Source organism: Eulemur rufifrons, chromosome 1, assembly GCF_041146395.1.
Source record: "Eulemur rufifrons isolate Redbay chromosome 1, OSU_ERuf_1, whole genome shotgun sequence".
NCBI lineage: Eukaryota > Metazoa > Chordata > Mammalia > Primates > Lemuridae > Eulemur > Eulemur rufifrons.
The window spans coordinates 94,131,018-94,152,733 of record NC_090983.1 but is presented as its reverse complement, the minus strand read 5'-3'; the positions used below and the strand labels follow the sequence as shown (position 1 = coordinate 94,152,733).

General features: G+C 52.6%; 1 protein-coding gene across 2 annotated transcripts in view; it reads right to left on the bottom strand.

Moving 5' to 3' along the window:
• The window catches only part of RALB (RAS like proto-oncogene B), a 38,999-nt gene extending 37,022 nt beyond the window's left edge, over positions 1-1,977 (bottom strand). Inside the window, exon 1 of one of the 2 annotated variants that reach the window (XM_069473671.1) lies at positions 1,833-1,977. The gene's annotated coding sequence lies outside the window, so the exon portion shown is untranslated. Of the gene's footprint in view, positions 1-1,072; positions 1,113-1,832 lie in introns of those variants that run through there. The other variant, XM_069473662.1, reaches the window with a different exon arrangement.
• Between the last annotated feature and the right edge of the window lie 19,739 nt (positions 1,978-21,716).

Here is a 21,716-nt window from a genome sequence, read left to right as displayed (position 1 = left end):
GAATCTAGTAACTAAATGCAAAGAAGCATAGTGGGATTGGGTGACATGGTACAAAGGATTATCTCAATCCTCAGGTTTAAAATTTTCATGGTGTATCGAGCCATCTTCAGTGAAGGCAAAAACCCTTGAAGAATTTCAAGGCAAAAATTTAGAAATTTCCCACTCCTTCTGCCTTCTACCAAGACCTCTTCAGAGCTCATGGAAGGTTCTAATTTCTATTTTCCTATCTTTATATGTCTAGGTCCCATATTCCCAAAAGATATTTATTTAATAATTTATACCCATGCTTTTTTCCACATAAAGTCCTGGGAAATTGTTCTACTCCTCAGGCACACAGAAATCTTGCTGAGATCTCTGATAAGAGTACCCACTGTTTCTGATGGCAAATAATGTGAAGAGAAAATGAAGCACAGACCCAGATATGGCCAGAATAAAGCAGACCAGCTGACACAGCTAAAATCACAGGCAAGGGATGTGTGTCCCTGGCCACCTTCCTTCCCCCACTGCCACAGAAAACACCCCAAACATTCCTTACTTCATTTAATCCTCACAATCAGGATAACCATTATCGCCTTTTGACAGTTGACTGTGGAGCTCAGAAAGGTGAAAAACCACATTCAAGAACACACCACCAGTGAAGTTTCAGAACCAGCAACAAACCTAGGTCTTCAAACCCAACCCTCCTGTTCTTCCCAATATTCAATGTCACCTTTCGTGGTCACTCCATTTCCGGGAACTTTGATATTGTGCTTCTTTTGTTCCAGGTTTAAGGAACACTGCTTTGACTTGTCCTGAGCTTTGACATCCAAGAATCTTGTGGCTCTGCTTAGAAAATCGGTCATTTACACATCTAAAAGATATGCTGGCCCTCCAGATAACTGGAGTCCACTGCCCATTCCCAAAACTTAACAAGAAATGAGGTTAGGAAACTAAGACTGAGCACAAAGTTCACTGCTCTACACGGGCTGAAGTCAAGTCACAGATAATTCAAATGAACAATCAGTTAAGTCTCCTCCATTGACAATTCTAACTCTGTCCACCAGACACGAAAGCTTCTCCCCAGAAGACTCACCTGATAACATCAAAGTTTCAACGTTTCTAGTATTCACCTGAAAATGAGCAGAGAGAACACGGCTCAAACAAGCAGTCTGGGAGCAGCTGTCTCTGGGACCAGCAGTCTTGAGCCAACCGCGAATAACCCTACATCCCTACGAGAGGGCCAAGAACGGAGGTGTTGACGCCTGGTCCAGGCAAACAGTTAAAGTCCACGGTGCTTCCCCTTAGAAGCCACCTTCAGCGCTGGCCCCTATTCGAAAGGAAGGGGGGCGGGGACAACTTCATGCTCTTTTGCAAGACGGGACCCAAAACAAAGAAACCAAAAAACTTTTGGGACACAGCCCCAGTTCCCCACAAGTACAAGTTCCTACGGTAACAAGTTTTTGCAACACTTTATAGCTCTCACTCTGCCCACAGCGGCAACCAGGGGACTGAGGAAGTGGAACATCTTCGGGCGGGAGGCCCGAAAGCGCAGGAAGTGGAAACAGAGCCATTTGTGGGAACAGGGAAGGAGCCACAAGGGAGAGGCTGGGGCACCGCCCCCATTTCCTCAGCCCCGGGCCGACCCGGGCGGCTCGACGCTCCCGGTACCTCCAGGAGCTGAGCGGCGCCGCTGCCCGGGCGTCGCCTTCCGCTGGCCCCAGGGTGCAACGTGTCCGGCCGCTGCCCGGCGCGAGGAGCGCAGGGGCAGGAGGCCACTGAGCGCAGGGCGGCGCCCCCACTTCCCCAGCCCGCGCCCCGGCCGCCCCGCGGGGCCGCCGGCGCGGCTGCCTTACCTGGGACGGGTCCCGCGCCGCAGCCGTCCGCACCCGGCCGCCGCTCTCAAACGCGCCCCGCCCCCTGCCGGAGCCGGACCCCAGCCGTCCTCCGCCGATTTGTCATTGAACAGCCCGGGCTCTCTTCCCCACCCCCGAGCACGGCCCCGGCGTCGCCAGGCAACCCCTCCTCTCGAGAGCGCGCCCTCCCTTCCGTTCTCGCCCTCCTCCCCCGAGGCCACGCCCATCGAGGGCCCATCAGCCAATCCGAGGCGGATGTTCCAAGCCGCGGGAGGCTGGGGGGGAGGTTTCGCCAATGAGAAGCCGCCCCAGGAGGGAGGGGCGGGGCCGGCACACCGGCCCCGCCCAACTCCACTTCCTCCTTTTCCCGGCGGGACACGCTGCACGTGACTGCTGCTGCGGCGGACGAGCTATGAGCGGGTCCCGGACGCTGGCGCTGGCCAGTGGAGCCGCGCTCGGGTGGTGGGATTTAGGCCGGGGCCGGGCCAAAGTGGTGGAAAGCAAAAGGGAAGGACAGACCGGAAATACAGAAACCAAGAAAAATTACAGGGTGCAAAGACTGTTTGCGCGCGTGTGTGGGGACGCCGGCCAGGGGTTCCTGGGGCGGGACCTCCACCGCCCGCCACCACTCGTTAGCTAATGACATCCCATTAGCAGTAATGGAGTTACTTAACCAATGCCTAGCTGTAAGAGGACCCGGGTCACGCAGAAGCGCCAGAATCTTACCCGAGCCATAGCCTCGAAGCAGGAAGTGCAATGGACCAACAGGTTTTCTCCCAGGAACTGTCCCTGCCATCACTCTCCATGGCCTGGGAACTCGTAATTTTATATCCAAATAGGGCTTCACCTCGAGTTGATTTTCCTACCTAACTGCCCCCTTCTAGAGCTGCCCCTTTCCCAACCATCTCCGCCTCCACAGGTTTTGTGGCCCCCCCCACACACAAATCTCACAGAATGTCATACTGTATCACAGTTAATAGTTTAAATGTCCTCTCTAATCTCTCAGGAAGGGAACGATCTCTTCAGTGTGATATCCATAGCCACTAGCACAGTGTAATTCTGTTGTTGATAATTATGTTAGGATACATATGTATTATATTAGAGTCTTTGTGCCTTGATTAGATTGCTGTGTATGAGCAACTACCAGATCAAGTCCTTCCACCACCATTTAGAGCAACAAGCACAGAATCTTTACCATAATCTTAAGTGACAGGCTTAAAAAAAACATGTAACCAGAATATCCTGGTGTTATCTACTATTTTAAGTAATCTGTTTTCACCTTTCTCATACACATTAAAAACTTTTATTGACTGCTCAGAAATTCTGTTAGGTATTATAAAGGAGAAGGGGTAGGAGCCTTCTCAAAGAGGAAGCTCTCTAGTATTTATAATCTAGAAGAGGAATCAGGCTCAAACCTTTTCCTGTGGAGTAACAATTAAGTGTACAGGTTTGGAGTCAGGAAGCATAGGCTCAAAGGAGGGCTCTACCATGTAACTAGCAGTTACTTAATTAGAAAGCTACTTAACCTGTATGGGTCTCAGTTTCCCCAACTGTCTAGTAGGAGCAGCACCTCCACAATGTAGGTGTGTAGAGCTCTCAGTGCCAGGAACTTGGTGAATGCTGTATGAATGTGAGCTTACATTGTGATTGCCACCAGAGGCCATCGTGCACACTCAACCATGTTATAACCAACCTGGCACAGCCTTTCCTCCCAAGGCCCGTCAGTATCAGTGTGACTGTGTGTGTGCAACCTTAGAAAGGGCCTGCTGTGGTGCTACCCTTTGTCAAATGCAGGTGTAGACAGGAGAGCTACCTGCAACGCCTACTCAAGTGAAATGAGTACCATAGTTCAGGCAACAAGGTCAGGAATCCAGGCTAGACCAGGATTTTCCTCTCCTCGCTTCTTCCTACCCTCTTCTCCCCAGGACCCACAGTAGTTGTAGGAAGTTTTCCCACTTTTCCTGGGGTGCATCACCACCATTCCCTTGCATTAGTAACAGGATGCACCAGGCTTTCTAAGAAATGCTGCATTCGTTCTCTGCCTCCTACCTCAGCCCCTAGAGTTCTGAGGGGTCCTACTGGGACTTCACCAGCAAGACCATCGGCTCTGCTCCCAGACGTGCCCGCCCTGAGCTGAGGGTAGTAGATTCAGAAAGGAGTGGCAGGACCCTTTTGGAGGGGCTGTCTCACACAGGACACCAGTACAGAAATGTGTCTCACCAAGGGAAGGGCAACGGGAGGCCACTGGCCTCAAATGCCCCTGGGATGGCTCATGCCAGGTGTCAGGGGATCCCTTGTCTGCTAAGCGTCTCCTGCCAGAACTCTGATTCCCAGCAGAGCAAGGAGAGCAGTAGGAATACAAGGTCCCTCTAAACCACTGCAGCTGTAGAAAGAATATTCTAGACACTCCCTCCTTCAAATGTATTTATAGAGTACCGTGTGAGTCTTTAGTACTGTTTGACAAGTATTTCTACTTCTTTCTTCTGGGTACTGGGTAGGATTGAACTTTCTAGCCCTGTCATTGGGTAGAGCCATGTGATTAGCTCTAACAAATGACCTGTGAACAGAAATGACACATAAATCATTTCTGGGCTGGAGAATTTAATCACCAATGCAAGATCCTCCAGATCTCTCTTGTCCCTTGTACAGCCACTGGGAATGTTTGGGAGGGTGGCTGTTCCATCAGCCTGAGATCCTACAATGAGCACAGCCCCCTGCCAACCTGTGACTGACATTTGGCATGACTGAGAAATAAACCTTTGTGGTTTGAAGACACTAAGGTTTGGGAGCTGTTTGTTACTGCAGTGTAGCTTAGCCTGCTCTGACGGATACAAGGCCCTACAGTGTGCCAAGCATGGTGCTGGGTTATACTGGTGAGCAGCCCAGACAAGAGAACAGATAACAAGCCAGTCACCAAACAAGCAACTCAATAATTACAAATTCTGTCATTACAAATTATTTTAGACTGGGTGGTCAAAAAAAGTTGCTCTTGGGAGGTGGCATTTAAGCTAGAAACTGAAGGATGAAGAGAATCAGTCTTAGCAAAAGTTGGGGGTGAAAGGAAGGACAGGAGAGTATTTCAGGCAGAGGAACAATCTGTGCAAAGTTCCGCACAGAAGAAAGCTTGGTACTCTCATACCAAGAGGAGGCCTGGCATGAGCAGGGGAGAGCGAGCGGCATGGGGCTGGAGAGGGAGCACAGCCAGGTCATGCAGGGGCTTCTAGGACATGGTGAGGACTTCGGAATTCACTCCTAGTGTGGTGCAAGCAACTGAGGAGGTTCAAGCCAGGAGGCTGACATGCTCTGCTTTAGGTTTCAGATAGTTAACTCCGGCTGATGTGTGGGAAATGGGCTGTAAGGGACCGATGTAGGAAGGGGGTTAGGAGGCTGGGAAGGGTAATCGGCCCTCAGCTAACAGGAGATTTGGGGAGACTGCAGGCAGAGGGGAAAGAGAGATGAAGACCAAACCAGGAGAGTTTTCCTGCCAAACCCCAGAGGCACCAGAGGCAAGGTTTGAAGTCGGGATCCCCAGAGGTGCTTTGACACCAGAGAGATGGGTGCTCAAAAGCCAGGCAGGAAATGGGGAGGGTATGGAGGGACAGCTGACTGATTCCTAGAACACCAGCCAGCATTAGAGATTGCTTCAGTGAGCTGGCCGGAGTATATAAATAGATGGTATTATTAGAAAGAGTCTGGGCAAGCTCCCGTGGGCATCCCTGTGGGCATGTGCTATCTGGTGACCGTCTCAGAAAAGAAAGGAGGCTTCCAATCTACAGATGGGGGAACCCTGCTCGCCCACTGACGGCTAAGGAAAGCATCTGCTCTAAGCAGCCAAAGAGGATGGAGTTCATCTTCAGCAGTTTGCTCCCCTTTCTATTCCGTTTTTCTCCACCCTTGGCGCCCGAATGTTCTCTCCCCACTTCCTGCTGTCTAATCCCATTCTCAGGAACGGGTTTCACAGGCTCATTCGCATGCAGGAATAAATGACTAATAACAGCTCAGTGTGTACCCACTCCTTCCTGGGCATTTGTGTCATCCAGTTGATGAAAACCTGAAGTCCTAAGCCAGGGGAAGTGTCTAGGGGAGGACCTGAGATGCCTAATTCACACTGACTGCTAGGATGAAGTGATTTGTGCCTTGTCCAGAAAAGGTTCTCAAGTTCTCGTGTAAGCCCCAGGTAGGGGTACTGCCTTATTGCAACCTCCTCCAAAGCCGGGGTGACACCCCCACGCCTTCCTCTCCTTGCAGCCTTTTGCTGGCAGCTACCAAGAAAAGCTCCTGTCGTTTTTACCTATTCCCAAACATATACAAAATCTTGACTTTGTTACTCAATTTCGTAATTGCCACTATAACAGACCTACAGGGGGGTTTTAAAACCACTTTTTTCTAAGTATTTTATTGAGAGCTTCTCTTCCCTCATTACCATCTTTCTATGTGGTCCCCGCAGCCCCAGCCAACCAGCAGGAACAAACCAGATGTTCCTGGGAATTGCTCTGCTACAAAGTCGGAGGCCCAGGTAATTAGCTAGAGGGCGAACTTTCATCTTCCAACAGAAACAAATCTACTTGGGAAACACATTAGGAATAGATTCATTTCTATTTTAAATTATTGAATTAGCTGGACTTACCTTTCTGCCATCATAGCTTACAAAGTGTTATCTCCCAGAAATGAAGTTGTCTGTCTTGTAACTGAGTAATAAGTCTTCATCACTTTTGCTAATCCTCCCCGCACGCCCGCTCACGTTCTCCCCTCTGTGCGCGTGGAGCTACGTGCTCCATACTTCCTACAGTCTGCACAGTAAACAACTGCTACAGATCTGGTATCAGACTCCAGGTGTCTAGATGAAAGCCACCACAGAGTGACAGCTGCAAAGCACTCCACTGTGAGATAAAATGAGATTCAAGTGTCTAGATTCTATGCCGAGCTCTCTCCAAAGTGAAATAGTATTCTCAGCCTACCAGGAAGCGGGCCTCGTCCAAGAGCATGACAGCACCCTGCCTAGCACCTCCACCCCTCCCCAGCTAGGGCGCTACCCTGGCAGCATTGCAGGGTCTTCCCTGGATGCTGCCTTGACGACAAATGCCAGCACTGCACTCAGCCACAGGCTCTCCCTCACACTCCCCGTCACCACCACTGCCCTTTGCACGTCAGGGCCCTTGAGAGTCCGGTTGCAGCCCCTGCATTCCTGGGGAACCACATGCCCACTTGCATCTCACCATCCTACACACTGAGGGACTAGCCCCTGCCACTGGGATGGCAGGGTGGCACTGCCCCTTCCAAAGGGGATAGGCAGACCCACATCCTGAGCCCAGGGCTTCTCATGACCCCAGGAGTCAGCCAGCTCCAGGCTGCCAGCTAGACAGACAGACGGGCAGACAGAGAGGACATGAAAACCTGAGCTAGGAAGAGGGATGAGGAAAGAAATGATGTTGGCCGAATGTTGGCTGCTGGCACTGTTAGCCACAGCAGTCCCACGGAGCCACTATTCCTCACTTAATGGATAAGGACCCCAGGCCTCAGAGGGCCGCGAGGGCTCTGTCCCTGTCCCAGCAGCCAGAGCATTCCTTCCAGTCTACAGTGGGGCCCAGGGCTCCCCAGGTCACTGCCTACTGCTGGAGGCTGACTCTAGTTCCCTGGTGGGGCAGCGTTTCAGAGGGAAAATGTCACCCTTCTCTCTCCCCATCTCCCAAGCCTATTCCCCTTGGGAGGGGCAGTGCCACCCTGCCATCCCGATGGCAGGGGCTAGCCCCTCAGCCAAGCCCCACACAGCCTCTGCCACTCTGTCTGTCCCACCCACACATGCCAACCCCTCCCCGGGGAATTTTTATTAGCAGCATTTTTTTAAATTGTGGCTTTTCTTATGGACAGCCCCATTCCTTCCCCGCACCTGCTCCGGAAAGCAGGGCAAGCCCAACGGGTCAGAAGCCTAAGGAAGGTGGGGGTGGCATGTGGGGTGTAAGGCAAAACTTGAGCCAGGAGAACCTTACCTTGTAAAGAAGGCAAAACCGTTACTGGCAGTCACAGCCCCAACCTCTAGTTCCACCTCCTGAAGCGAGACCACCAAGCCATTAAAATGCATGTTTCTGGGGTGGGTGTCAAAGGACGATTCCCCTTCCTAGAATACATTTTTTATAGGGCTTTAATTCTTTACAGTGCCAAGAAGAACTGTGGCAGACAGGACAACAACAAAGCAGCAATGAGGTGTGTGTGGCCTCCAGGGTGGGCAGGCAGCATCCTCTGCAGGTCCCCAAGGAGGGTGGCGTGGCTCGGGGCTCCCTCCCATCCACACTCCCGCGCTGGGGAGGGGTGCACACGCGGCGTCCTTGCACAACCTGCGCAGGCAGTAAATCCAGCCTTGACACGCAGGGCCATAAATCACAGAACGCTCCCAGAAGCAAGGCCTGCTCGCTCCCGCAGCGTGGTGGGAAGGGCCCACGGATAGGCCAGAGGTCGGATTCCCGCTCTCTGCCCCTCGTGTCCACTCTTCCCCGCCCTTACCGAGACAGGTAGGAGGAGAGGCCCAGAGCCCAGAAAGCCCCAGGGACGTGTTTGGGGTGAGTGAGGGTGTGGGGGCCCTGTCACGTAACACTGGACTCCCCCGGGCAGTCCAGGCTCTCACCGAGCCAGGTCCTGTGCCCAGCACTTTATGTCATCTCACGCCATCCCCTGTGGCCACACAGCCTGCAAGGGAGGTGTGGTTTCTATTTACAGATGAGGCCAGTCAGGTGGAGAGAAGTCGAATGTGTTTCCAAAAATCACACAGCTGGCGGGGCACGGACTGAGCCCCAAACCAGGTGTGTCTGACAACAAAATCCACACTCTATCCTAGTGTCTCCCACCCTCCCACCCACGGCTACAAGGCTCGGTGACCTCAGACAGGTCACATCCCAGCTCAGGACCTCGGTTTTCTCATCTGAAAGTGACAGTCAGACAGCAAGTCCACTCCTGCTATCAGCAGGAGCTGTGCCAGGCACCGGCTACCAGAGAAGAGTGCAGGGCCCGCAGCTCTCACCCCATCCGGAGTGGGCGCCCGGCACCAGGGTGCACAGGATGGAGGCCCCATGGAAGCGCCAGGAGGAAGGCTGCGCACGTCTTTGCCAGAGCCAGCACCCTGAGCGTTGAGGCCCCTTGGGACTCCTGGGCCCAGCATTCTTGCCCCGTCTTATCGCAGCCTCAAGCCACCTCCAGGAACTTTCTCAGAGGAGTGGCTGGTGTCTAAAGGTGGCAGCTAGACAATCTCTCCCCAGATCACTTAAGGCTTAAGCATGGGAGATTGGGTCCTTTGGTTAACCAGAAGTCTTATCTGATGGCTGTTGTCAGCCATTCACATTTAAATATGAATTCCTCTAATCCCCCTAGCAGCTGGGATATTATACATCACAGTGCCTGCCTCGGTGTCTGGCCCGTAATAAGCCCTAACAGATTCGTGTAAATGAATGGATGGATGCACGGATGGATGGATCAGGGAACAGTTGGAGGAAGGGTGATTAGGAGGCTCGAGGATGAGGGGATGCCATTCACGAACTGGGGGTGCCCTGGTGAGGCTGGCCTGAGGTGGTGTGCATAGGAAAGGGTGCTTGCAGCCAGAGGGCCGTCTGGGGGCCTTGGGGATATGGGCAGGAGATGGAGAAGGCACACACAGAGGACAGCACGAGCCTGGAACACAGACCCCAGCTGTGGACAGTGCCAGTCTGCTGAGGCTCTGCAGTGACACATGGAGCAGCTCCAGGCACCAGGCCCGCCTTACACTGGCGCCCGCTGTCTGCCCGGTCAGCTCACACTGAGTAAGTGGCTCCACACAGGCTGCCCCGTGTGTCTCAGCAGAGCTGTGACGGGCTGGGCCCGGGGTCCATAACCAATGTCTGTGGCAAGCCCTGGCCCTGCCGAAGGCCAGCAGCCCCTGGCCTGGAACCCCAGAGCGTCTATCCACATGCCCCTTTTCTAGTGGACACAGCCCAAGACCGGCGTCACCACATAAAATACAGATGTGGTACTAGGGACACACTTATACTAAAATGATTCATTTTTGTACCTGAAATTCAAATTTAACTGGGTATCTCATATTTTTATTTGTGATACCTGACAACCCTGCCCAAGCCCAGTGCTCTCCAGGTGGACAAATCTCAGCAGCCCACACCCACCAGTGCTGTGAACTCCTCCACCCCCACTGCAGGGCTCGGCCGGAGGGGAGGCCAGAGTGGCAGGCAGGCCAAGAAGCTCCCAGACAGAGGGACAAAGGATTCCCCCAGCGAGGACAGCTGGGGGACTCAACTGAGGTGATGTGTGGCAGCTCCTCCCCTCCAGGAGGATGGAGGAGGCACTCCCCTGGGCCCTGCTCCCCCGCGGCTCCCTGCAACATGGTGCCCACCTCCACGCCCTTCTCCCAAGGAACCCCCGGCCTGTACCGCCCAGCACACAGTGGCTGGGCACCTGCTGGGGGCTGGGGCCACGGTGGTGGATCAGCTGTGGCCTCTGGCCCCATCCCGCCTCCTCCTCAGGGCTCAGGCCTCCCCGCTCTGTCCACACATTTTCACAACCAGTTACTGGTCCCCCTCCCTGTATCCTTCTGTCGGCGGGAGGGTACGAAGGGGCCCAACTAAATCCACAAGACCTCAGCAGTTGGAGTGCCCAATGCTGCAAGCCAGCATGACGCATGGAACCGGCTCTTGCCTGAGATGTAAAAACCATGGAAACCCCAGCTGTGGGGCCTTGGGCGAGAGAGGTCGTGCCTCTGGGCCTCAGTTTCCCTTTCTGAAAGGAGGGTGCTATCTTACAGAGGCTGATGGGAGGACTGAATAACACAATGCAAAGGGCTTGGTGCCAATCTGCCCCATTGGAGCCCCTTGGTTCACATCCATTTCCTTTGTCTTTTGTTTTAATTTTTGCTTTAATGTGGTAAAATATACAGGAGATAAAATTCACCATCGTAACATGACAAAAAATTCACCGTCGTAACTATTTTTAAGTGTACACACTGTGCAGCCTTCGCCACCATCCATCTCTGGAATGCTAAACTCTGCAGCCGTTAGACACTAAGCCCCCACTTCTGTCCTCCTCCCAGACCCTGGCGACTGCCAGTCAGTCTACTTTCTGTCTCTGTGGGTGTGACTCCTCCAGGTGCCCGGGGAAGCACACAGTATTTATCTTTTTGTGACTGGTTTATTCCGCTTACCATAATGTCCTCAACGTTCATCCATTTTGTAGTGTGTGTCAGAATTTCCTTCCTTTTTCAAGCTGAGTAATGATTCTGCTGTATGGATGGACCACATTTGGTTTATCCGTTTATTTGCTGACGGACACGGGGTTACTTCCATCCTTTGCCTATTGTGTATAATGTTGCTATAAACATGGGCGTGCAAATAACTCTTCGAGACTCTGCTTTCAATTCTTTTGGGTCTATACATAGAAGAGGAATTGCTGGAACTTACAGTAATTCCGTTTAATTTTTTTTTAGGAACCACCATACTGTTTCCATAGCAACTACACCATTTGACATCCCCACCAGCAATGCACCAGGGTTCCAATATCTCCCCAACCTCGCCAACACTTGTTGTTCCCTGTTTCTTTGATAGCAGCCATCCTGAGGGGTGCGGTGGCCGTCTCCTCTGCCTGTGTTCCCACACACCCGCGGAGCCCGGCTCACAGCCAGCACCTGATGGCTGCTCCTCCTGTGGCCTCGATCCTGGGCTGTCTCCCCTGGTCTTTTGGCTCCTTGAGAGGCAAACATGGGCTGATTCTCTCCCTGTGGGGACGCTGGGCCTTGCTGCTGGGGCTTGTTTACAGCCAGGGCCACCTCAGTCCTCCCGGTGGGGCAGGCTCAGAGATGGGCCCTCCCGGGGAGGGGCAGGAGCACCAGGCACATGGCGCTGGGTTCTCAGCACCAGGGAATCAGGACCCTGGGCTCTCTCTGCTGGGGCATCCCAGTTAACACACCCTGTCGGCTCCAACAGGACCAAGGACAAATGCAAGCCCTGTGGCTCATGGAGTCTGGGGTCCTTTGGCTACTGCTTCCTTTCCAGCTTTAGGTACTGGCTTTGTTCCTATTCCCAGTTTCTAGCAAGAATCCTTTCCTCTCCACCTGGACCCCAGCTCTCTCTGCTCCCTCTCAAAGGCTGAGTAGCTGGGGAATGCTTTAACATTTGAGGCCACAGAGACCTGGGCTCAGATAGCAGCTCCATCAATATATGCTGTGTGATCCCAGGCAAGTCACTTCACCTCTCTGAGCTTCATTTGTCAAATGAGGATAACACCTGAGTCACAGGGTAACTGTGTGGCTTCCCGGAGCAATCTGAGTCCCACCTGCTGCACCAGGGGGCTCGCATGCACCTAGCTGCCACTATTAGTGCAGAGACCTGCCTTCTTCCAGCCCCACTCCCCCTCTGCTGAAATCCCACACGTTTAGACCAGGGGTTGGAGGGAAAAACATGAGATTAAAGGATAACAGCCTTCCTTTTTCTGGCATAAGCTGGCTTGTTCTTAAGGGAAAAAACAACCCCCTCTGCAGCACCACCTCCAACTACTCCACCCTCTCTCTTTGTGTTTGGGTTCTGGGGAAACAACAGGTCCCACGGTGGTTTCCTTCCAGGATCCCCCCTCCCTCCCAAAATTCCCCAATGGCTGCCAAGATCAGTGATAAGAAAAATGAACAATTTCCAGGAAGAGGCCAGAACATTTCAGAGATATCAGATGGAGGCAACATCTCTCCTGAGCCCCCCCAAACACAGTCCCAGATCACCTGGGCTCACACTTCATTAGCACCTGACTTCTTGCAATGCACTCGGGACAGATGCAACTTGCTGAGAGGGCTGAGAGGACTGTCACTTGGCCCTGTTCCCCTGTCCTGGCATTAAGACCCCTGTCCAGGGGAGAGGGGCAGAAAAGGAGGAGACAGGTATCGTGCACCCACTGTACACCTGGAACCTGGAGACAGAGATGCTGGCACCCAGTAAGCATCTATTCAATGGTTCTTTGCTGACCACTTCCCAGTGGCTAAGCATGGTGCTGGGCATTAGGGTGCAGCAGGGAGCACAGCAGCTCCTCCTCCTCTCCCCCTCCTCCCCTTTCCCATCATCCTCCTCCTCCTCCCACCCCTCCCCCACTGCTGGCGTTCACAGCCTCTGCAACTCCACTCGGTTAAAACTGCCTCAGCTGAGGAGCTGTAAATATAGTAGAAACTGAACAGAAGAGCAAAGTCCATGAGGGAGAAACCTCCCAACAAAAAGCAAACCAGGTGTTGGGGCACAGGACTTTGTCACAAGCATGGGTGCAAGGAGACGGACGAGCGAGGCGGCCCTCCGGAAGGGCCCGTCCTGCTCCCCGCCCAGGCATGTCCAATGGCAGCCCCAAAGGGCAGACTCATATTTTCCACCTTTTATGCCAGGAAGGGCTCCAGGAGGCTGCCGGGAGCAGAGAGCCCGGACCAGGATCTCTGACTAAGCCTGAGTCAGGGCTGCCCCGCCTCTGGCCACTGCGCTGCCCCTGCTGTCATCAAGACGCCCTCAGGGCTCCCACCTCCTGATGAAGTCCAGTCTCTCAGCAGCCCGCAGCCCAGCCCCCACCTCCTCCCTGGCTCCCCGGCCTCCCGGCCTCCCCTCACTCCTGCTCCTCTGGGGTCCCTGAGTGCCTCCACCTGTCCTTCAGATGCAGCCAAGTGGTGGGTGCTCCCGAAGCTCCTCTGCCGCCCCGCTCCAACCAGGCCCCCTCCAGCCCAGCCCCACTCCCTCCTGAGAGGCCAGGGCTACACCTCACATCTGTGTTCCTGTCCGCAGCACAGAGCAGGAGAGGAATGAAGATTCACTGAGCACCTACTGTATGCTAGCCATTTTGTGGGCAGCAGGGGACAAGGTCTTCCTTTGTCACCCAGGCTACAGTGCAGTGGCATCATCATAGCTCATTACAACCTCCAACTCCTGGGCTCAAGCCATCCTCTTGCCTCAGCCTCCTGGGTAGCTGGGACTACAGGTACACGCCACCATGCCCGGCTAATTTTTTCTTATTTTTTTGTAGAGACTGGGTCTCGCTATGTTGCTTAGGCTAGTCTCAAACTCCTGCCCCCAAGCAGCCCTCCACCTTGATCTCCCAAAGTGCTGGGTTACAGGCGTGATCCACACGCCCAGCCCATGCTGGCTGCTTTTAGGAAGGTCTCAAGAAATGTTCCCAACAGATCCATGACATGGAATTGTCTCATCTTACAAGTAAGGAGCTAAGGCCTCAGGAAAGGAGAAGATTTTGAAGAAGCTCAGAGCAAAGAGTCATCTTTGTAGAGTGAGGTAGGCAGCCGGATGTTTCCTGGGGAGGTGCTGGGGGGGCAGGGGGTGCGTGGAGAATGAAGAGGGTTCTGGTCAACACAAAAGAGGGAGAGAGAAGGGGGCGCTCAAGACAGGGGTGCTAAGATAAACAAAGGCCCAGTGGCAGGGAAGCTGCGTGGTGACTGGCAAGGCTCAGGAGGACTGTTTAACAGGGAATCCATGATATATTTCAAGAAACTCACCAGGAGCAGAAAGCCTGGAATGGCAGGAAGATCACCTGGCATGGAAATAGGAAACTTCTGAGCAGAGGAGGCAGTATTTCAGGGAGGGAAATCCTTGTGGACAACCTCCGTGTGGAAAGCCCTTCCCAGAGTGTTCAGGGGCCAGCGTGAGAGGCCCAGAGACAGGTCTGCGAGGCAAACCCACCATCGCCCCCAGTCGATGACTCCCTGCTCCTGCTTCTCCAGGGCTGAGTGTTTCCTTACTCGGCTCTCCTCGGCCTTGCTCTGGCCTCTCTGTGGCAGGAGTCAGTGTCCCTCGGTGAAGTGTGTGCACGAGCACACGAGCATGCACGTGGGCCTGTTTGTCTCTTTCTCTGAGATCCCCCAGATCTGCACAGCTCGGGCCCCCAGCAAGCTTGGCTCCCTCGCTGGCTGCAGCCAAATGCACCTGGAGCTCCACCAGTCACCACAGGGAGCACATGCCCCTGTCGAATTTAGAGAAAGATACAGAAGTGTCCAGGAGTGAGGACCAGTAATGAGCCAGAGACTGACGAAGAGGAGCACCTGCCTCACATTTGCTGCCAAACTCACTCAAAGGAAAGATAAGAGACAGAGGAAGGCCCCGGATGGCTACAGTTCGGGAGACACCCCCAACTCATGCTCACTGCACTTGTTCTAGAGTGATCAGAGGTGAGATCTGGTTCATGCTCTGGCCACCCTGGCTCCCGCATCGGCCCCAGGGGCTCCTGTGTACTCAGGACTCGGAGTCTGTTAAGGATGCCACGGCAGAAAGCTCACCAGTGCCTCTGCCCCTGAGGCTCTCCGGCACTTACGGAGGGGACAGAGGTGCCTAGAGAGAGAGCCCCTTGGCCCAAGATACACCCCACTGCACTTCGGAGGGAAGGCACGGCTGGTGGGGGGCGCAGAGGCATTGCAGGGCCCTTCCTATTTGGCAGCAGCCACAGCCACTCGACCCACAGCCACAGCACACAGCCTGGATTTTCTGTCTCACCGTGATTGAAGATTTTGCCAAACCACCGGTCAGACAGATTTCCCCTCAAGCCCCACATTAATTGGTTTTTGGATTCTACAACCCAAGCTCAAACTCCCAGCTCCCTGCCAAGCTCAAGCCCCTAGGTGTCCCACAAGGGCTTAGATGAGGAGGCAATGACCCTGAAGCCGAAGCTGTCAGACACCTGGGCTGCACCTGCCTGTGCAACAAGCCTGGGAAAGCAGCTCTGGGGATTGCACTGCAGTGCCCGGGCTGGCCGGCCTCCGAGCTCAGAGGCCCCTGCGGGACAGGCCCTCGGCCAGCCGACCAGGTGCCGCTAATGAGCGGATGTGTTCGGCTGTGTGCCCGGGGGGCAGCTGCACCTGGCTGGGTGAACCGAGGCTGCCTGGGGCTCTGCTGCCTCTGTCCTCCCCAGGAATGGCCTGGCCCAGCCAGCCCTCATCCTATCAGAGGAGAACAGAGCTGCCTGCTGGCCCTCCTTCCCCCTTTCTCCCTCCCTAGGCTTCTTTGAGGAAGATTCCATCGGGGGTTTTAGTTAGGTATTCCTACACCATGCTTGGAACACAGTAGGTGCTCAATAAATGCTGCTTTTCCTCAATTAGTAGTGAGAGGCCATATACAGATGGTTAGAAGCTGGGCTCGGGAGTCAGACTGCCTGTGAACCCTGGCCTCAGCACTCACTAGCCGTCCGCCCCTCAGGGTCCTCACCTGCAGACACATGGACAATAATAGAGCCTACTTGTTGCCTGCGACCGTGCCTGGTCCACAGTTGTGCCATATAAGTGCTCCATATTATTATTATATATTAAGAGAGGAATTTGTCTGTGTCCAAATGCAGGGTTGGGACAAAATAAAAGCTAGAATCCAGTTCTGGGGTTGGGGACATGGCACCTATCTCCCCCACACTCCCTGGGGACACTGCAGGAAGTGCCCCATGCACAATGGGGGTGGGTTTTTTTAGCATAGAGGCAAACAATAAGTGACTTTTCCCCCCAAAGAGACAATAAAATCACACTCCCATCTCCAAAGCTACGTGCGAAACACTGATCTTGACAGGGGTTAGAACACAGCTTCTTGAAGGCCTCCTTCTAATCCAAGAAAGAAAGAGATCAGATGGGGACCGAAGCATTGCCAGGGTTAACGGGAGCTGGCAGCCAGCGTTCCCCGGACTCTGTTGCCAGGAATTGGTGGGAAAAGAGCAAAGACAGCTAGACCGCCACAGCAGCAATCCCTTTCTGAACAGGACAGCACTTCCGGGGCGTGGGCACGCGCCCCCCTAAGCCTGCACTCGGCCAGTCCCACGGCAGCCCTGCAATGTGAATGCTAGCATCACCCCATTTTATAACCAAAGGAAAAAGGGGCTCAACGACCAAGCTGTTTGCCTAAGGTCCTGCAGCCAGTTGGTGGCAGAGGGAAGATTCAGACCAGGGCTGCCCTGCATGAAGTCCAGGTTTAAACTGTAACTCTACACGGCAAATAAATGTGGTTGTTTCAGCCACCCAGTGTATGGTATGTTGTTTTAGCGGCCTTGAATGGACCAAGGCATTGGACCAAGAAAAGAATCATCTAAAAACGACTTCTAACCAGCCGTTTGACAGAAGCCCTCCAGGTTTTTTTCCTGGATGTTCATCTAGGATGAACACTAGTGTGGACGTTCATTCTGCCCCACGCTGCACTGCCGTGGAGACAGGGGGTGGGACGCAGGGCCACCCGGGCCAGGCACAGGGCCACCGGGGCCAGGCACTTGGCCTTTCCGAGCCCGTCTGCTCCCCTGCCACGGGGACAAACCTCCCCGCTACAGGGACACCACACTAAATCAATGGCAGCTCTTCTACTATCATCATTGCCATTGTCATCATTATTCTATTTAACACGGAAAACAACTTTGCCTCCCCCTCTGAAGCCCCTGTCAGACCAAAAGGGGGAAATCAGGCCCCCTATTTACTTCTAAATGTGTTCCTGTTTTCTGTTGCTTAAAAGAAAAAAATCCTAGGTGTTCTCTGTACCTCCGTGGCCCACACGCCCCAACACCCCCAGCCAGACCGTATCATTTATGAAGCTCTCTTCTGATGTGTCTGTTGTGGTGCCAATGGTCGTAAACTACTTCCACCTCTACGGAGTTTTTAAAATCACCCACTTAGAAGCCATTTCTTCAACACCCCTGCTCTGTAAAGGCACTCGGAGTTCAAGACATTAACTGTCTTCGTGGGGCAATCTAGCAACGCTGGATTGAGACTGGAATTCATTGCATGAACAGCAATTCACCACCCCAAATCCCTCTAGATACAGCTGGGAAGTTTACGGCTGTTTCTGGCAATTTGGAAAGAAACTCAGCGACAGCAAATCATTTTTATGTTCTTACAAGAGAAAAATCTAAGACCAGCAGGAACTCTGTGGAGTTTCATTTTCTTCCTTAGGTGGGAAGCTGCCACATGGGAAGGAAGGGTTTGCTTGTCAGGGTTTTAGTCCTACAATGTATCTTGGCCTCAGAGATACATTTCCAGTTCAGAGTCAGCTGACAGTTGGTGGGAAGCATCTCAGGTCTTGGAAGTGAGCTGTTTCCCCTCCTCGCAGACGACTCCAGAGCAGTCCCCCAGACAGGGGCTAGAGATGTACTTCTGACTTAACGGTTTCATCCGTGCCTGAGTACCAGGAGAACCGCCCTGACTCTCATGAAAGCAGAAGGGCCCTGCAGCAGACCCAGGCAGCGCAGGGCATTCGGGGGGACAGAAACACAGGCTGCAAAGGCTAACCCGGCTTTCCAGGGGCTGTCTGGCTGAAGGTTCTAAGACTCAGCTGCACGCTGGAATCACATGGGGAACATTAAAAAAAATTGGATTCTGAGCCCCGCCTCCAAGGATTCTGACTTGGTGAGTGTGGGTGACAGTCAGGGATCTGCTTGTGTTTAGCCAGCAGGGCTGCATTTGGACCTGCATCTGGAGACCCCTGGCCCACCCTGGCCCCCTTAATTTATCAATCAGGACCAGACCCAGGGTGGAGAAGTGAATTAGGTGCCAGCCACCTGGTTATTTCTTTAGATTATATACTCTTAGTTCTCCTTTGGATATACCCCACTGGACTCAAACATAGATGTCCCCACTTCCCTGCATGGCATTCTTCTCTGTCTCAGCAACACAGGGAGAGACAGGCGAGGCAGAGACAGAATATATACATTGAGCATCTACTAAATGTTCCAGGCCCTGTATCTCTATTACCTCCCCTCTATCCTGTAGAGCAGACATTATTATCCCCATTTTACAGATGAGAAAACCTAGCCTCAGAGAGGTTGAGTCATTTGATCAAGGGCACAAAGCCATTTAAATGAGAGATAGGAGTCTGAATGCAGGTGGCTCGTGTCTAATCCACCAGGGCACGCTCCCAGCATTGCTCTCATCAGTTCTGACCCAGCCCACAGCACAACCTTTTGCCCTACACCTTATTTCCAAAGGTTCTTTTTTCTGGTTTTCAGTTGACTTTCAATCGTATTAAGCACAATGACCTCTGGTTCTCTCTTTGGCTCTTTCAGGGTTCCAATGTTTCGTGTTTGTGCACTTTGACTATACAGCAGAGCACTCCGTCTTCGGAGACAGGGACAAGGGCCCTGCTTCCCTCCCCAGGGCTGGGCACGTGCCGGGCACCCGGGTGGTCTGGCTCCGGCAGCCGAGAGAGTAGTGAGCCGCCTGGAATGTGTATGTGGGCCCAGACCCTTTTAGGTATGTCTCCCTGTACAGACCTCTGTGCAAACACACAAATTGATGACCTGAGGCAGTCTGGGACTTTGAGGAACCGAAAGAAGCTAGGGTGGCCGCAAGAGCCCAGCGAGATGGGGCCAGAGAGATGGGCGGAGGCCAGTGAAGGCCCAGTAGGGCGTGTGGACCTCGTACTGAGAAATGGGAAGGCAGCTCCGATGCAGGGGAACGTCATGCTACCTCCTGTTCTGCTAGACAGCTCCTTAAAGGCAACAGCCCCACATCAGTCGTGGGGCAATTCCAGGGTCTGGCTGTAAGTGGCATGCAGAGCATTTATTTATTTGTTTTTTGCTACTTTGCACCAGACGATGAAAGAATGAAAGGCAACCCAGAGTGAAATTAGGATTAAAATTCTGCAAATGTCTGTTTGTGACCCAGTAGGCACATCATTCGCCCCATCACACTGTCTCAGACGTCATGACAAATCCAGGTGAGAGAAGAACGGAGGATTGATTACCTTTGCACAAGAAAAAGATCTTTTGCTGAGTAACAGTTCAAATGAGACTGGGGAAGAAAGCTTAAATTGCACATGCAAACTGTTTAAAATATTTTAGTGGTGCCAATGTGAATATAAACAGTTGATACCTGAATTGCCTACTATTCACTTAACAATATTCCATAACTCAGGAAACTTCCCACCTACCTGCATGAGAAATTAATTTGAATTAATATTTAATCGGCCGGGCGCGGTGGCTCACGCCTGTAATTCTAGCACTCTGGGAGGCCGAGGTGGGCGGATCGTTTGAGCTCAGGAGTTCGAGACCAGCCTGAGCAAGAGTGAGACCCCATCTCTACTAAAAATAGAAAGAAATTATATGGACAGCTAAAAATATATATAGAAAAAATTAGCCGGGCATGGTGGTGCATGCCTGTAGTCCCAGCTACTCGGGAGGCTGAGACAGGAGGATCGCTTGAGCCCAGGAGTTTGAGGTTGCTGTGAGCTAGGCTGACGCCACGGCACTCACTCTAGCCTGGGCAAGAGTGAGACTCTGTCTCAAAAAAAAAAAAATAAAAATAATAATAATATTTAATTGTATTTGAATATGTCAAATTATCCCAGTGCTCACTTTACCATTTGTAACCTTTGGAGGATTTGATCCAACCCCAAATAAACCGCTAACTCCACGTGTGCACACTCACAAATACGTCAAAACTGGTCCTAATTTTTAATTGACTTTTAATCTTATACAGCCCTATGCCTGAGGATTTCAGCCTCTTTATCTCGTTAATTTTAATTCTTCACCCCGAAGGAGTTTCCCAGACCAAATGAGCTCTACCAGCTGCTGTAGATAGCGGCCGATTCACGCCCCAGCTCAGGCAGCACCTACTCTGCTTCAGCAAAGACAAGACAGAAGAAAAAATAAAATCAACTTCTAAAAACACTGGGCTTTAAGAATCAGTGGGCCAACCTGAACATGAGCGAGACCCCGTCTCTACTAAAAATAGAAAAATTAGCTGGGCATGGTGTTGTGCGCCTGTAGTCCCAGCTGCTCGGGAGGCTGAGGCAGGAGGATCGCTTGACCCCAGGAGTTTGAGGTATCAGTGAGCTATGATGACGCCACTGCACTCTACCCAGGGCAATGGAGCAATACTCTATCTCAAAAAAAGAAAAAAAAAAATCAAGGGGTTTTAGAATACAACGGTCCCCCTTATTTGTGGGAGACACGTTCCAAGATGCCCCATGGATGCCTGAAACTGCAGAAAGTACCAAATCCTGCATGCACTGTTTGTTCCTACACGTATATACCTGTGATGAAGTCACATTTATAAATTAGGCACAGTACTCTTGTGCTCTGGGGCCATTAGTAAGTCAAGGGCGGGTTGAACACAAGCACTGTGATGTCGCAACACTTCGTGATAACCCAAGCGACACGGGCGGAGCCTGCTCCATGTGGAGACACTGACAAAAGGAGGATGCCCATCCCAGGAGGGACGGAGCGAGATTTCATCACGCTCCTCAGAACAATGTGCAACTGAACACTTACAAATTGTTTCTTTCTGGACCAAAGGTAACTAAAAACTTGGAAAGTAAAACCTCAGATAAGGGGAAACCACTGTATGCATTCCTTCAACCTGGCGATTCTATTTCTGAGAATCTGCTCTAAAGAAGTCATCGGAATGCAAAAGCTGGTGGAAGACAGATCAGTCTCCTTGTCTCAGAAAAGCACAGAAATAACTCAGGCACACAACAAGGGACTGAGTGAGTGAAGTGCTGGACACCCTGATGGGATGTTTCGTGGCCGTTAACAGGATGCTGCTGTGTTTGTGGGAGTCCGAGAGACGTTTCTATCTGTGGTATTTCATCACATTTAGGACGGCGTTGGTCAGAAGACATGGCACTACTCACACACCACAAAGGGGGAAGAAAAATACCCAGAGTGGGTTATCTACTACGAGACATCTGAGTAAAGCTGGGACCCAGAGGGCTATTCCTTTGGTGTAAAAATAAACAGCCCCGTCAGCCAGAGGCAGCGTGGAACTCCCTGGGCCTCAACCCCAGCCTGGGTGCGGGGGGGAGGGACAAAACCACCCCTGAGAACGAGCACAAGCCAGTCCTCAGGGTGGTTTTGGGTCTGAATTTGCACTGAGAGATGGTCTGAAAACACCTCAAGCAAATGCTATAGCTGAATTTAAAGTCGTCTCACATTGGCAGT